Here is a 12,196-nt window from a genome sequence, read left to right on the forward strand (position 1 = left end):
CTATTCACAATCCTGTATTGATAGAGTGTAATATTCTAATTTTCTGATATTTCTAATGTTCTCCCTCCCTCCCTCCCTCCCTCCTTTCCTAGTGTCTTCCAAATAATCTGCTTGTATTGATTTTTTTTTTGTCTTCACTTAGGGGCAGATTTTGGATGTTTGGAATGTTTGGAATGTTTTGAGCAGTTGAATCCAAACCAAGCATGGAATGACGGTAAAAACAGACACCTTCCTGGAATGCTTTGTAAGCTTGGATGGGGCGGGGTCCTAAAAAATCCTAAAAATAGGGTCCTTTTCCCTCCCTTGTTTTGAGGAGAGAAGTTGGAGAATTTCTCTCTTTCCTTCCTTCCTTCCGTACTTCGTTCCTTCCTTCCATCATTCCTTCCTCCCTCCCTCCCTCCCTTCTTCCCTCCCTCCCTCTTTTCCCCTCCCTCCCTCTTCCCTCCTCTTCCTTCATTCCTTCCTTCCCTCCCTCCTCCTCTTCCTCCCTACCTCCCTCTTCCTCTCCCTCCCTCCTTCCTTCCTTGCTTCCTCTTCCTTCTTCTCTTCCTTCCTCCCTTCCTCCCTCCTCCTCTTCCTTTTTTCGATACTCCCTCCTTCCTCCACTTCCTCCCTCCCTCCTTCCTTCATTCCTCCCTCCTCCTCTTCTTCCTTCCCTCCCTCCTCTCCCTCCCTCCCCCTTCTTTCCTTCCTACCTTCCCTCCCTCCCTTCCTCCCTACCTCCCCTACCTCCCTCTCCCTCCCTCCCTCCTTCCTTCCTTCTTCTCTTCCTTCCTCCTCCTCTTCCTTTTCTCGATCCTCCCTCCTTCCTCCACTTCCTTCCTTCCTTCCTCCCCCCCTCCTCTCCCTCCCTCCTTCCTTCCTTGCTTCCTCTTCCTTCCTTCCTTCTTCTCTTCCTTCCTCCCTCCTCCTCTTCCTTTTCTCGATCCTCCCTCCTTCCTCCACTTCCTTCCTTCCTCCCTCCCTCCTCTCCCTCCCTCCTCTCCCTCCCTCCCCCTTCCTTCCTTCCCTCCCTCCCTCCCTCCCCCTTCCTTCCTTCCTTCCAAAGGTCTTCCTATTTATTTGATCTGCTTGTATAGATTTTTTTTTTGTCTTCACTTAGGGGCAGATTTTGGATGTTTTGAATGTTTTGAGCCGCGCAATCTAAATCAAGCAGGGACTGACGGTAAAAACAGACACCTTCCTGGAATGCTTTGTAAGCTTGGATGGGGTGGGGTCATAAAAAATCCTAAAAACAGGGTTCTTTTCCCTCCCTTGTTTTGAAAAGAGAAGTTGGATAATTTCTCTCTTTCCTTCCTTCCTTCCGTACTTCGTTCCTTCCTTCCATCATTCCTTCCTTCCCCCATCCCTCCCTTCTTCCCTCCCTCTTCCTTCATTCCTTCCTTCCCTCCCTCCTCCTCTTCCTCCCTACCTCCCTCTTCCTCTCCCTCCCTCTTCCTTTATTGCTTCCTCTTCCTTCTCTTCTTTCCTCCCTCCCTCCTCCTCTCTCCCTCCTTCCCTCCTTCCTTCATTCCTCCCTGAAGTAGACCCAGAGACAGGGTTTTGAGCAATCGGTACTTTTATTCAGCTCAGAGAACAAGTGACAGCTCAGCAAGGTAAAGTGACAATTCAGCGAGTACCGACTGACTCTGCCTGGAGAAACCGCTCCTTTTATATATTTGCGGTTCCCGCCAAAGCTAGAGCCGGCCGCGTCTGAGCCAATCAGGAGCGACTTCCTGCTTGGGCTCAGACAGCGCTGAAAGAGGAACAAACTATTTACAGAGTTACAAGGTAGCCATTACAGGATACAACACCCCTCCCCTCATAGTTGGACACATCCATCAAGAAAGCCATGTGACAAAGTCGTCCAATCGGTGGGGCCTCTGAGGAGCTCGCGCTGACCTGCGCAGTTCAATTTCTCCTTCGCCACTGACTGTGGAGGATGGCTCGCCGCTGTTCTCCCGGTGTGGCGGACTTGGCCTGGCGGGCCCAACGAAGGCTTCGGAGGACGAGGATGGTTCGGCGTCGCTGGATGGTTCCCCCTGGCCCGATAAGTCTCTTTGCGTGTCTCTTATTTCGGGCAATGTACAAAAGTCTGTTGAAGGGGGAGAGTCCATGTCAGCGGTTTGTGGCAATTGATTTTCTGTTCGCTTCCGAATGTGGTCTATGTGTCGTTTCCACAAACGACCATCCTCTAGTTTAACAACATAGGTCTTAGGTGCATTTTGCTTAACAATAATTCCCTTCATCCAGTTTACATTTCCATCAAAACTTTTTACATATACATTTTGTCCCAAATACATTTCTCTTTCAGGTTTTGTACACATTTGGTTATTATTAACACAGAACCTTGGGTTTAACCTGTCTAGTGGTGACCTCAACTTCCTTCCCATCAATAACTCTGCAGGGCTTACATGTGTGTGCGAGTTAGGGGTAATGTGTTGGGTGAGTAAGAATTGGTCCAAGTTCTGTTGCACATCCCCAGGGCCTGACCTGCGCAATGCCTCCTTTGCCACCCGTACGTAACGTTCTGCCAATCCGTTAGCCCAGGGCGAATAAGGCGAGATGAGGGCATGCCTGACCCCTAGGCCATCTAAGAACAATTCGAATTGCCTGGCTGTTAGCTGTGGCCCATTGTCAGACACTAAGAGATCTGGGCAACCATGGGATGCAAACAGTCTGCTCAATACTTTGATAGTGGCACTTGTGGTTATGTTGTTCATTGCTATTATTTCCAACCATTTGGAGAAGGCATCAACCACTATTAAAAAATACTGAGACCCCACTGGGCCAGCAAAATCAATGTGGATTCTAGACCAAGGACCCGCAGGCTGTTCCCACTCAGCCGGAGTTGTTTTGGGGGGACTGGGCCGTGACTCTTGGCACTGATCACACTTTGAAACCCAGCTTTCAATATCAGCATCCAGCCCTGGCCACCATAAATGCCCCCTTGCCAGGCTCTTCATCCTGACAATCCCAGGATGACCCACATGTAACAATTTGAGTACCTTTCCCCTTAGGCTTTTGGGGATGATCACTCTATCCCCCCACAGCAAACAACCTTTTACATATGATAACTCAAGTCTTTTGTTTTTAAAATCACACAATTCAGGTTTCACAACATCATTTTGCCATCCCTTTAGAACACAGTTCACCACTTGTTTAAGGATTTGATCTTGCTGCGTGTGTGCAGCTACCTCTTTTGCTGTGGTTAGTGGGTTTTCCTCGAGTTCTATCATTAACACATCTGTGGAAGGAACAGGGTCTTCCACTAAGTCTGTTATGGGGCATCTGCTGAGACCGTCTGCATGATTGATTTCCTTCCCCCCCTTGTGGGTGAGCTCATACTGATACCCTGAGAGGAAAAGAGCCCATCTGATTAGTCTTGGAGACATAAAGGTGGAGTGGGCTTGTTGGGGGCTAGCAGGCCTAGTAGGGGTTTGTGGTCAGTGACTAGCTCAAAGCTTCTTCCAAAAATGTAATTGTGAAACTTCTTTACCCCTGCCACTAATGCTAGAGCCTCCTTGTCTAACTGGCTATAATTCCTTTCTGTGCTGGTCATGGTTCTTGAAAAAAATGCTATTGGGGCCTCTGTCTTATTAGGTAGAACGTGAGCTAGAACTCCTCCTATGCCGTACGGCGAAGCGTCGCACGTGAGCCTAATGGGTAGTGAAGCACTATATTGGACTACTACACTTTTAGAAGTTAATAAATTTTTTATTTGAGAAAAAGCTTCACGTTCAGTTTTCCCCCATGTCCAGCGGGCTTCCTTCTGGAGTAAACGATGGAGAGGCTCTGCTACTGTTGCCTTCTGTTTTAAAAAAACGGAATAAAAATTAAGGAGGCCCAAAAATGCCTGCAACTCATTCTTATCTCGTGGCTCTGGGGCTTCTCTAATTGCTCTCAGCTTCTCTGTTGTGGGGTGGATACCTTCCTTATCTATTTTATATCCTAGGAATTCTATACTGTTGGTTCCCCAGACACATTTATCAGGCTTGATTCTTAAACCTTTGTCCTGTAACCTCTTAAGTACTTCCCTTATTCTTTTGTTTACTTGTTCCTGGTTTTCCCCTGCAATTAAGATGTCATCAAAGTATGGAATGGCCCCATTTACCCCTGACAATAGGCGTTCCATAATGCTCTGGAATATTCCTGGGGCTATGCTTACCCCAAACTGTAACCTCGTGCATTTGAAAGCCCCCCTGTGCGTTACAATTGTTTGAGCGTTTGCTGTTTGTTCATCGACCGGAAGTTGCTGGTAAGCTTGCGCCAGGTCGATCTTTGCGAACCTTTTCCCCTCCCCCAGGGAGTGTAGCAGTTGTTGCACAACCGGAATGGGGTAGGGGTGGTGTTGGAGTGCCTTGTTCAGGGTCGATTTGTAATCAGCGCAAACTCTTAAAGAGCCATCTGGCTTCAGAGGGGTAACTATGGGAGTTTCCCATGGCCCCTGTTCCACAGGGACCAAAATACCTTGGCTAATGAGTTTGTCCAGCTGTATGTCTAGTTTGGGGAGGAGCGGCAGGGGGACCCTGCGAGGTTTTAGTCTGATCGGTGGGACCTTGGGGTCAATAGAGAAAGATATAGGGGGCCCCTTATACAATCCCAGTGTGGGGCTGAACACTTCAGGGAACTCTTTCACAAAGTTAGGCATATCATAACAGTTTACATTACACACACCCGAAATCTCGATCCCCAGTGGTTCCATCCATGCTAAACCCAGAAGAGAGTGCTTGGCCCCTGTTACAATAAGCATGGGAAGGGTACATTTAACATTCTTGAAAGCGATAGGTACATTTGCTGTTCCCAAGACCGAGATTACTCCCCCCTGAAAGTCTCTAATCACCAAAGAGGTTTGATTTAGGTCAGCCTTAGATACATTAGGCATATACAGTTTAAATTTTTCCCAGGGCATGATGGTATATCTAGAGCCCGTATCCAGCTCCATTGAGCAAGGCTGGTTATTGAGTAACAGTGATATAACAATTTTAGCCCCTTTTTTGGTTGCCGTGTTATTCACGGAAAATTGAGTTACCTCTATAGTAGTCGCGGTTAGCGGTTGAGTAGTTCCTTTGACCCGCGTTGCGGAATGGTCTCCTTTCTCGCGCTTGGGGGGTCTGGTTTTGAGGTCGCTGGTATTGCGGTGTGGCAAATGTTTCCTCTGGCGCTGTTGCTCTGCATGCGATGGCGATGTGGCCTCTCCGGTTGCAACGGCGGCATGTAGCGTCTCGGAAGGGGCATCGATGGCGCTGGTGATTTCCCCGGCAGCCCGCGCAGGGGGCTGGGTGAGTAGCTCTCAGGTGTCTCGGCTGGTCTTGCACCAGGAGGCAGTTGTCTCCGCTGGGAATTTGTTGGCTGTTGTCTGTTTCCACGGCGCTGGGAGACGCGGAGTCGATTTTTGCAATGAGTTCTCGCCTTCCGTGCTCTTTCAATTCTCTCGCCGCTGCGTCGGCTGCTTCTGCGGTTTGCGCCAGTTTAATTACGGTTTGTAGGCTCGGCTCTTCTTCGATGAGGAGTTTATTTCTCACCGTGCTGTTTTTCATGCCGAAAACCAAGGCGTCGGTGAGGCGAGCTTCCGGGTCTTTAAACTTGCATTGAGCAAGTACCGTTCGAAGCCGCGTTGTAAACTGGCTGATCGACTCGGTTTCCCTCTGAGCCATCATGTGGAATTGATGCCGAAAAACCATGGCTGGTTTGGTCGGCTTGAAATGGCTCGCCAGTTTTTGTTGTAGGACGTCCCATGCTGTGGCTCTTGCTTGTTCCGGTTCGGTGAGAGTTTGGGCAAGTCTACGGATTTCTGCGCCGCAGTAGTTAAGGAAAATAGCCCGTCTGCGATCGGCTTCGGCGTCCTGCATTCCCGCCGCCTCGAGGAAGATCTCGAAGGTGGCCATGTACTCGTCCCATGTCGATTTCTCGGGATCGAAGAGTTCCGGAGCCTGGCCGATCTGGATTTTGTCCATGTTGCACGCGAAGTTTCTTCCGTCCGTTCGTCGCCAGTGAAGTAGACCCAGAGACAGGGTTTTGAGCAATCGGTACTTTTATTCAGCTCAGAGAACAAGTGACAGCTCAGCAAGGTAAAGTGACAATTCAGCGAGTACCGACTGACTCTGCCTGGAGAAACCGCTCCTTTTATATATTTGCGGTTCCCGCCAAAGCTAGAGCCGGCCGCGTCTGAGCCAATCAGGAGCGACTTCCTGCTTGGGCTCAGACAGCGCTGAAAGAGGAACAAACTATTTACAGAGTTACAAGGTAGCCATTACAGGATACAACACTCCCTCCTCCTCTGCTTTCTTCCCTCCCTCCCCACCCTCCCACCCCCTCCCTCCCTCCTTCCTTCCAAATGTCTTCCTATTTATTTGATCTGCTTGTATTGATTTTTTTTGCCTTCATTTAGGGTCAGAAGCAGGTTCTGGATGTTCTGAGCCGTGCAATCCAAATCAAGCAGGGAATGAAGGTAAAAACAGACCCTCCCTCCCTTCCTTCCTTCCTTCCTTCCTTCCTTCTGTCTTCCCTCCCTCCCTCCTCCTCTTCCTCCCTCCCTCCTTCTTCCCTCCCTCCTCCAATTCCTTCCTCTCTCCCCTCCTCCTCTTCCTTCCTCCTTCCTCCTCTTCCTCCCTCCCACCTCCCTCCCTCCCACCTCCTCTCCCTCCATCCTTCCTTCTTTCCTCTTCCTTCCTCCCTCCCACCTCCTCTCCCTCCATCCTTCCTTCTTTCCTCTTCCTTCCATCCTTCTTTCCTTCCTCTTCCTTCCCCCCTCCCTCCCTCCCCTCCTCTTTCTGCTTCCCACACTCCCTCCTTCCTTACATCCTTCCTTCCTCTTCCTTCCTCTTCCTTCCTTCTTCCTCTTCCTTCTTTCCTTCCTCCCTCTTCCTCCCTCCTCCAATTCCTTCCTCTCCTCCTCCTCTTCCTTCCTCCTCCCTCCTCTTCCTCCCTCCCTCCCTTCTTCCAAATGTCTTCCTGATAATCTGCTTGCATTGATTTCTGCCCCCTTCCTTCCTTCCTTCCTTCCTTCCTTCCTTCCTTCCTTCCTTCCATCCTTCCTTATTTCCTCTCTCCTCCTCTTCCTCCCTCCCTCCTCCAATTCCTTCCTCCCTCTCTCCTCCTATTCCTCCCTCCCTCCCTCCCCCCTTCTTCCCTCTTCCCTCCCTCCCTCCCAAATGTCTTTCTAACAATCTGCTTGTATTGATTTTTTTTTTGCCTTCATTTAGGGGCAGAAGCAGATTCTGGATGTTTTGGATGTTTTCAGCTGTTGAATCCAAATCAAGAAGGGAATTACGGTAAAAGCAGACACCTTCCTGGAATAATTTGAAAGCTTGGATGGGGTGAGGTCCTAAAAAATCCTAAAACAGGTTTCTTTTCCCTCCCTTGTTTTGAGGAGAAAAGTTGGATAATTTCTCTCTTTCCTTCCTTCCTTGCTTCCTTCCTTTCCTCCTCCACTTCCTTCCGCCCTCCCTCCCACTTTCCTTCCTTCCTCCACCCTCCTCTACCTCCCTCCTTCCTTCCGTCCTTCCTTCCTCCCCTCCCTCTCTCCTTTCTTCATTCCTCCCTCCTCTACTTTCTTCCCTCCCTCCTCTTTCTCCCTCCCTCCCTCCCTTCCTTCAAATGTCTTCCTATAGATTTGATCTGCTTGCATTGATTTTTTTTGCCTTCATTTAGGGTCAGAAGCAGGTTCTGGATGTTCCGAGCCGTGGAATCCAAATCAAGCAGGGAATGACGGTAAAAACAGACACCTTCCTGGAATGCTTTGTAAGCTCGGATGGGGTGGGGTCCTAAAAAATCCTAAAAATAGAGTTCTTTTCCCTCCCTTGTTTTGAGGAGATAAATGTTGGAGAATTTCTCTCTTTCCTTCCTTCCTTCCCTCCCTCCTTCCCTCCCTCCTTCCTTCCTCCCTTACTATCTCCCCTTCCTCCCTCCAACCCCCCCGCCTCTTCCTCCTCTTCCTCCCTCCCTCCCGCCTCTTCCTCCTCTTCCTCCCTCCCTCCCGCCTCTTCCTCCTCTTCCTCCCTCCCTCCCGCCTCTTCCTCCTCTTCCTTCCTCCCTCCCTCCCGCCTCTTCCTCCTCTTCCTTCCTCCCTCCCTCCCGCCTCTTCCTCCTCTTCCTCCCTCCCTCCCGCCTCTTCCTCCTCTTCCTCCCTCCCTCCCGCCTCTTCCTCCTCTTCCTTCCTCCATCCCTCCCGCCTCTTCCTCCTCTTCCTTCCTCCCTCCCTCCCGCCTCTTCCTCCTCTTCCTTCCTCCCTCCCTCCCGCCTCTTCCTCCTCTTCCTCCCTCCCTCCCGCCTCTTCCTCCTCTTCCTCCCTCCCTCCCTCCCGCCTCTTCCTCCTCTTCCTTCCTCCCTCCCGCCTCTTCCTCCTCTTCCTTCCTCCATCCCTCCCGCCTCTTCCTCCTCTTCCTTCCTCCCTCCCTCCCGCCTCTTCCTCCTCTTCCTTCCTCCCTCCCTCCCGCCTCTTCCTCCTCTTCCTCCCTCCCTCCCGCCTCTTCCTCCTCTTCCTCCCTCCCTCCCTCCCGCCTCTTCCTCCTCTTCCTCCCTCCCTCCCTCCCGCCTCTTCCTCCTCTTCCTTCCTCCATCCCTCCCGCCTCTTCCTCCTCTTCCTTCCTCCCTCCCGCCTCTTCCTCCTCTTCCTCCCTCCCTCCCGCCCCTTCCTCCTCTTCCTTCCTCCCTCCCTCCCGCCTCTTCCTCCTCTTCCTTCCTCCATCCCTCCCGCCTCTTCCTCCTCTTCCTTCCTCCATCCCTCCCGCCTCTTCCTCCTCTTCCTCCCTCCCTCCCGCCTCTTCCTCCTCTTCCTTCCTCCCTCCCTCCCGCCTCTTCCTCCTCTTCCTCCCTCCCTCCCGCCTCTTCCTCCTCTTCCTTCCTCCCTCCCTCCCGCCTCTTCCTCCTCTTCCTCCCTCCCTCCCGCCTCTTCCTCCTCTTCCTTCCTCCCTCCCTCCCGCCTCTTCCTCCTCTTCCTTCCTCCCTCCCTCCCGCCTCTTCCTCCTCCTCCTCCCTCCCTCCCGCCTCTTCCTCCTCTTCCTTCCTCCCTCCCTCCTCTTCCTCCTCTTCCTCCCTCCCTCCCGCCTCTTCCTCCTCTTCCTCCCTCCCTCCCTCCCGCCTCTTCCTCCTCTTCCTCCCTCCCTCCCGCCTCTTCCTCCTCTTCCTCCCTCCCTCCCGCCTCTTCCTCCTCTTCCTTCCTCCATCCCTCCCGCCTCTTCCTCCTCTTCCTTCCTCCCTCCCTCCCGCCTCTTCCTCCTCTTCCTTCCTCCCTCCCTCCCGCCTCTTCCTCCTCTTCCTCCCTCCCTCCCGCCTCTTCCTCCTCTTCCTCCCTCCCTCCCTCCCGCCTCTTCCTCCTCTTCCTCCCTCCCTCCCTCCCGCCTCTTCCTCCTCTTCCTTCCTCCATCCCTCCCGCCTCTTCCTCCTCTTCCTTCCTCCCTCCCGCCTCTTCCTCCTCTTCCTCCCTCCCTCCCGCCCCTTCCTCCTCTTCCTTCCTCCCTCCCTCCCGCCTCTTCCTCCTCTTCCTTCCTCCATCCCTCCCGCCTCTTCCTCCTCTTCCTTCCTCCATCCCTCCCGCCTCTTCCTCCTCTTCCTCCCTCCCTCCCGCCTCTTCCTCCTCTTCCTTCCTCCCTCCCTCCCGCCTCTTCCTCCTCTTCCTCCCTCCCTCCCGCCTCTTCCTCCTCTTCCTTCCTCCCTCCCTCCCGCCTCTTCCTCCTCTTCCTCCCTCCCTCCCGCCTCTTCCTCCTCTTCCTTCCTCCCTCCCTCCCGCCTCTTCCTCCTCTTCCTTCCTCCCTCCCTCCCGCCTCTTCCTCCTCCTCCTCCCTCCCTCCCGCCTCTTCCTCCTCTTCCTTCCTCCCTCCCTCCTCTTCCTCCTCTTCCTCCCTCCCTCCCGCCTCTTCCTCCTCTTCCTTCCTCCCTCCCTCCCACCTCTTCCTCCCCTTCCTTCCTCCCTCCCTCCCGCCTCTTCCTCCTCTTCCTCCCTCCCTCCCGCCTCTTCCTCCTCTTCCTTCCTCCCTCCCGCCTCTTCCTCCTCTTCCTTCCTCCCTCCCTCCCGCCTCTTCCTCCTCTTCCTTCCTCCATCCCTCCCGCCTCTTCCTCCTCTTCCTCCCTCCCTCCCTCCCGCCTCTTCCTCCTCTTCCTCCCTCCCTCCCGCCTCTTCCTCCTCTTCCTTCCTCCCTCCTTCCCGCCTCTTCCTCCTCTTCCTTCCTCCATCCCTCCCGCCTCTTCCTCCTCTTCCTTCCTCCATCTCTCCCGCCTCTTCCTCCTCTTCCTTCCTCCCTCCCGCCTCTTCCTCCTCTTCCTCCCTCCCGCCTCTTCCTCCTCTTCCTTCCTCCCTCCCTCCCGCCTCTTCCTCCTCTTCCTTCCTCCCTCCCTCCCGCCTCTTCCTCCTCTTCCTCCCTCCCGCCTCTTCCTCCTCTTCCTTCCTCCCTCCCGCCTCTTCCTCCTCTTCCTTCCTCCATCCCTCCCGCCTCTTCCTCCTCTTCCTCCCTCCCTCCCGCCTCTTCCTCCTCTTCCTTCCTCCCTCCCTCCCGCCTCTTCCTCCTCTTCCTTCCTCCCTCCCGCCTCTTCCTCCTCTTCCTCCCTCCCTCCCGCCTCTTCCTCCTCTTCCTCCCTCCCTCCCGCCTCTTCCTCCTCTTCCTCCCTCCCTCCCGCCTCTTCCTCCTCTTCCTCCCTCCCTCCCTCCCGCCTCTTCCTCCTCTTCCTCCCTCCCTCCCGCCTCTTCCTCCTCTTCCTTCCTCCCTCCCTCCCGCCTCTTCCTCCTCTTCCTTCCTCCCTCCCTCCCGCCTCTTCCTCCTCTTCCTTCCTCCCTCCCTCCCGCCTCTTCCTCCTCTTCCTTCCTCCCTCCCTCCCGCCTCTTCCTCCTCTTCCTCCCTCCCTCCCGCCTCTTCCTCCTCTTCCTTCCTCCCTCCCTCCCGCCTCTTCCTCCTCTTCCTTCCTCCCTCCCTCCCGCCTCTTCCTCCTCTTCCTTCCTCCCTCCCTCCCGCCTCTTCCTCCTCTTCCTTCCTCCCTCCCTCCCGCCTCTTCCTCCTCTTCCTTCCTCCATCCCTCCCGCCTCTTCCTCCTCTTCCTTCCTCCATCCCTCCCGCCTCTTCCTCCTCTTCCTCCCTCCCTCCCTCCCGCCTCTTCCTCCTCTTCCTCCCTCCCTCCCGCCTCTTCCTCCTCTTCCTTCCTCCCTCCCGCCTCTTCCTCCTCTTCCTTCCTCCATCCCTCCCGCCTCTTCCTCCTCTTCCTTCCTCCATCCCTCCCGCCTCTTCCTCCTCTTCCTTCCTCCATCCCTCCCGCCTCTTCCTCCTCTTCCTTCCTCCATCCCTCCCGCCTCTTCCTCCTCTTCCTCCCTCCCTCCCTCCCGCCTCTTCCTCCTCTTCCTTCCTCCCTCCCTCCCGCCTCTTCCTCCTCTTCCTTCCTCCCTCCCTCCCGCCTCTTCCTCCTCTTCCTCCCTCCCTCCCGCCTCTTCATCCTCTTCCTTCCTCCCTCCCTCCCGCCTCTTCCTCCTCTTCCTTCCTCCATCCCTCCCGCCTCTTCCTCCTCTTCCTTCCTCCATCCCTCCCGCCTCTTCCTCCTCTTCCTTCCTCCATCCCTCCCGCCTCTTCCTCCTCTTCCTTCCTCCATCCCTCCCGCCTCTTCCTCCTCTTCCTCCCTCCCTCCCGCCTCTTCCTCCTCTTCCTCCCTCCCTCCCGCCTCTTCCTCCTCTTCCTTCCTCCCTCCCGCCTCTTCCTCCTCTTCCTTCCTCCATCCCTCCCGCCTCTTCCTCCTCTTCCTTCCTCCATCCCTCCCGCCTCTTCCTCCTCTTCCTTCCTCCATCCCTCCCGCCTCTTCCTCCCTCCCTCCCTCCCGCCTCTTCCTCCTCTTCCTCCCTCCCTCCCTCCCGCCTCTTCCTCCTCTTCCTTCCTCCCTCCCTCCCGCCTCTTCCTCCTCTTCCTTCCTCCATCCCTCCCGCCTCTTCCTCCTCTTCCTTCCTCCATCCCTCCCGCCTCTTCCTCCTCTTCCTCCCTCCCTCCCTCCCGCCTCTTCCTCCTCTTCCTCCCTCCCTCCCGCCTCTTCCTCCTCTTCCTTCCTCCCTCCCGCCTCTTCCTCCTCTTCCTTCCTCCATCCCTCCCGCCTCTTCCTCCTCTTCCTTCCTCCATCCCTCCCGCCTCTTCCTCCTCTTCCTTCCTCCCTCCCTCCCGCCTCTTCCTCCTCTTCCTTCCTCCATCCCTCCCGCCTCTTCCTCCTCTTCCTCCCTCCCTCCCTCCCGCCTCTTCCTCCTCTTCCTTCC

This window comes from Erythrolamprus reginae, chromosome 2 (assembly GCF_031021105.1).
Source record: "Erythrolamprus reginae isolate rEryReg1 chromosome 2, rEryReg1.hap1, whole genome shotgun sequence".
NCBI lineage: Eukaryota > Metazoa > Chordata > Lepidosauria > Squamata > Dipsadidae > Erythrolamprus > Erythrolamprus reginae.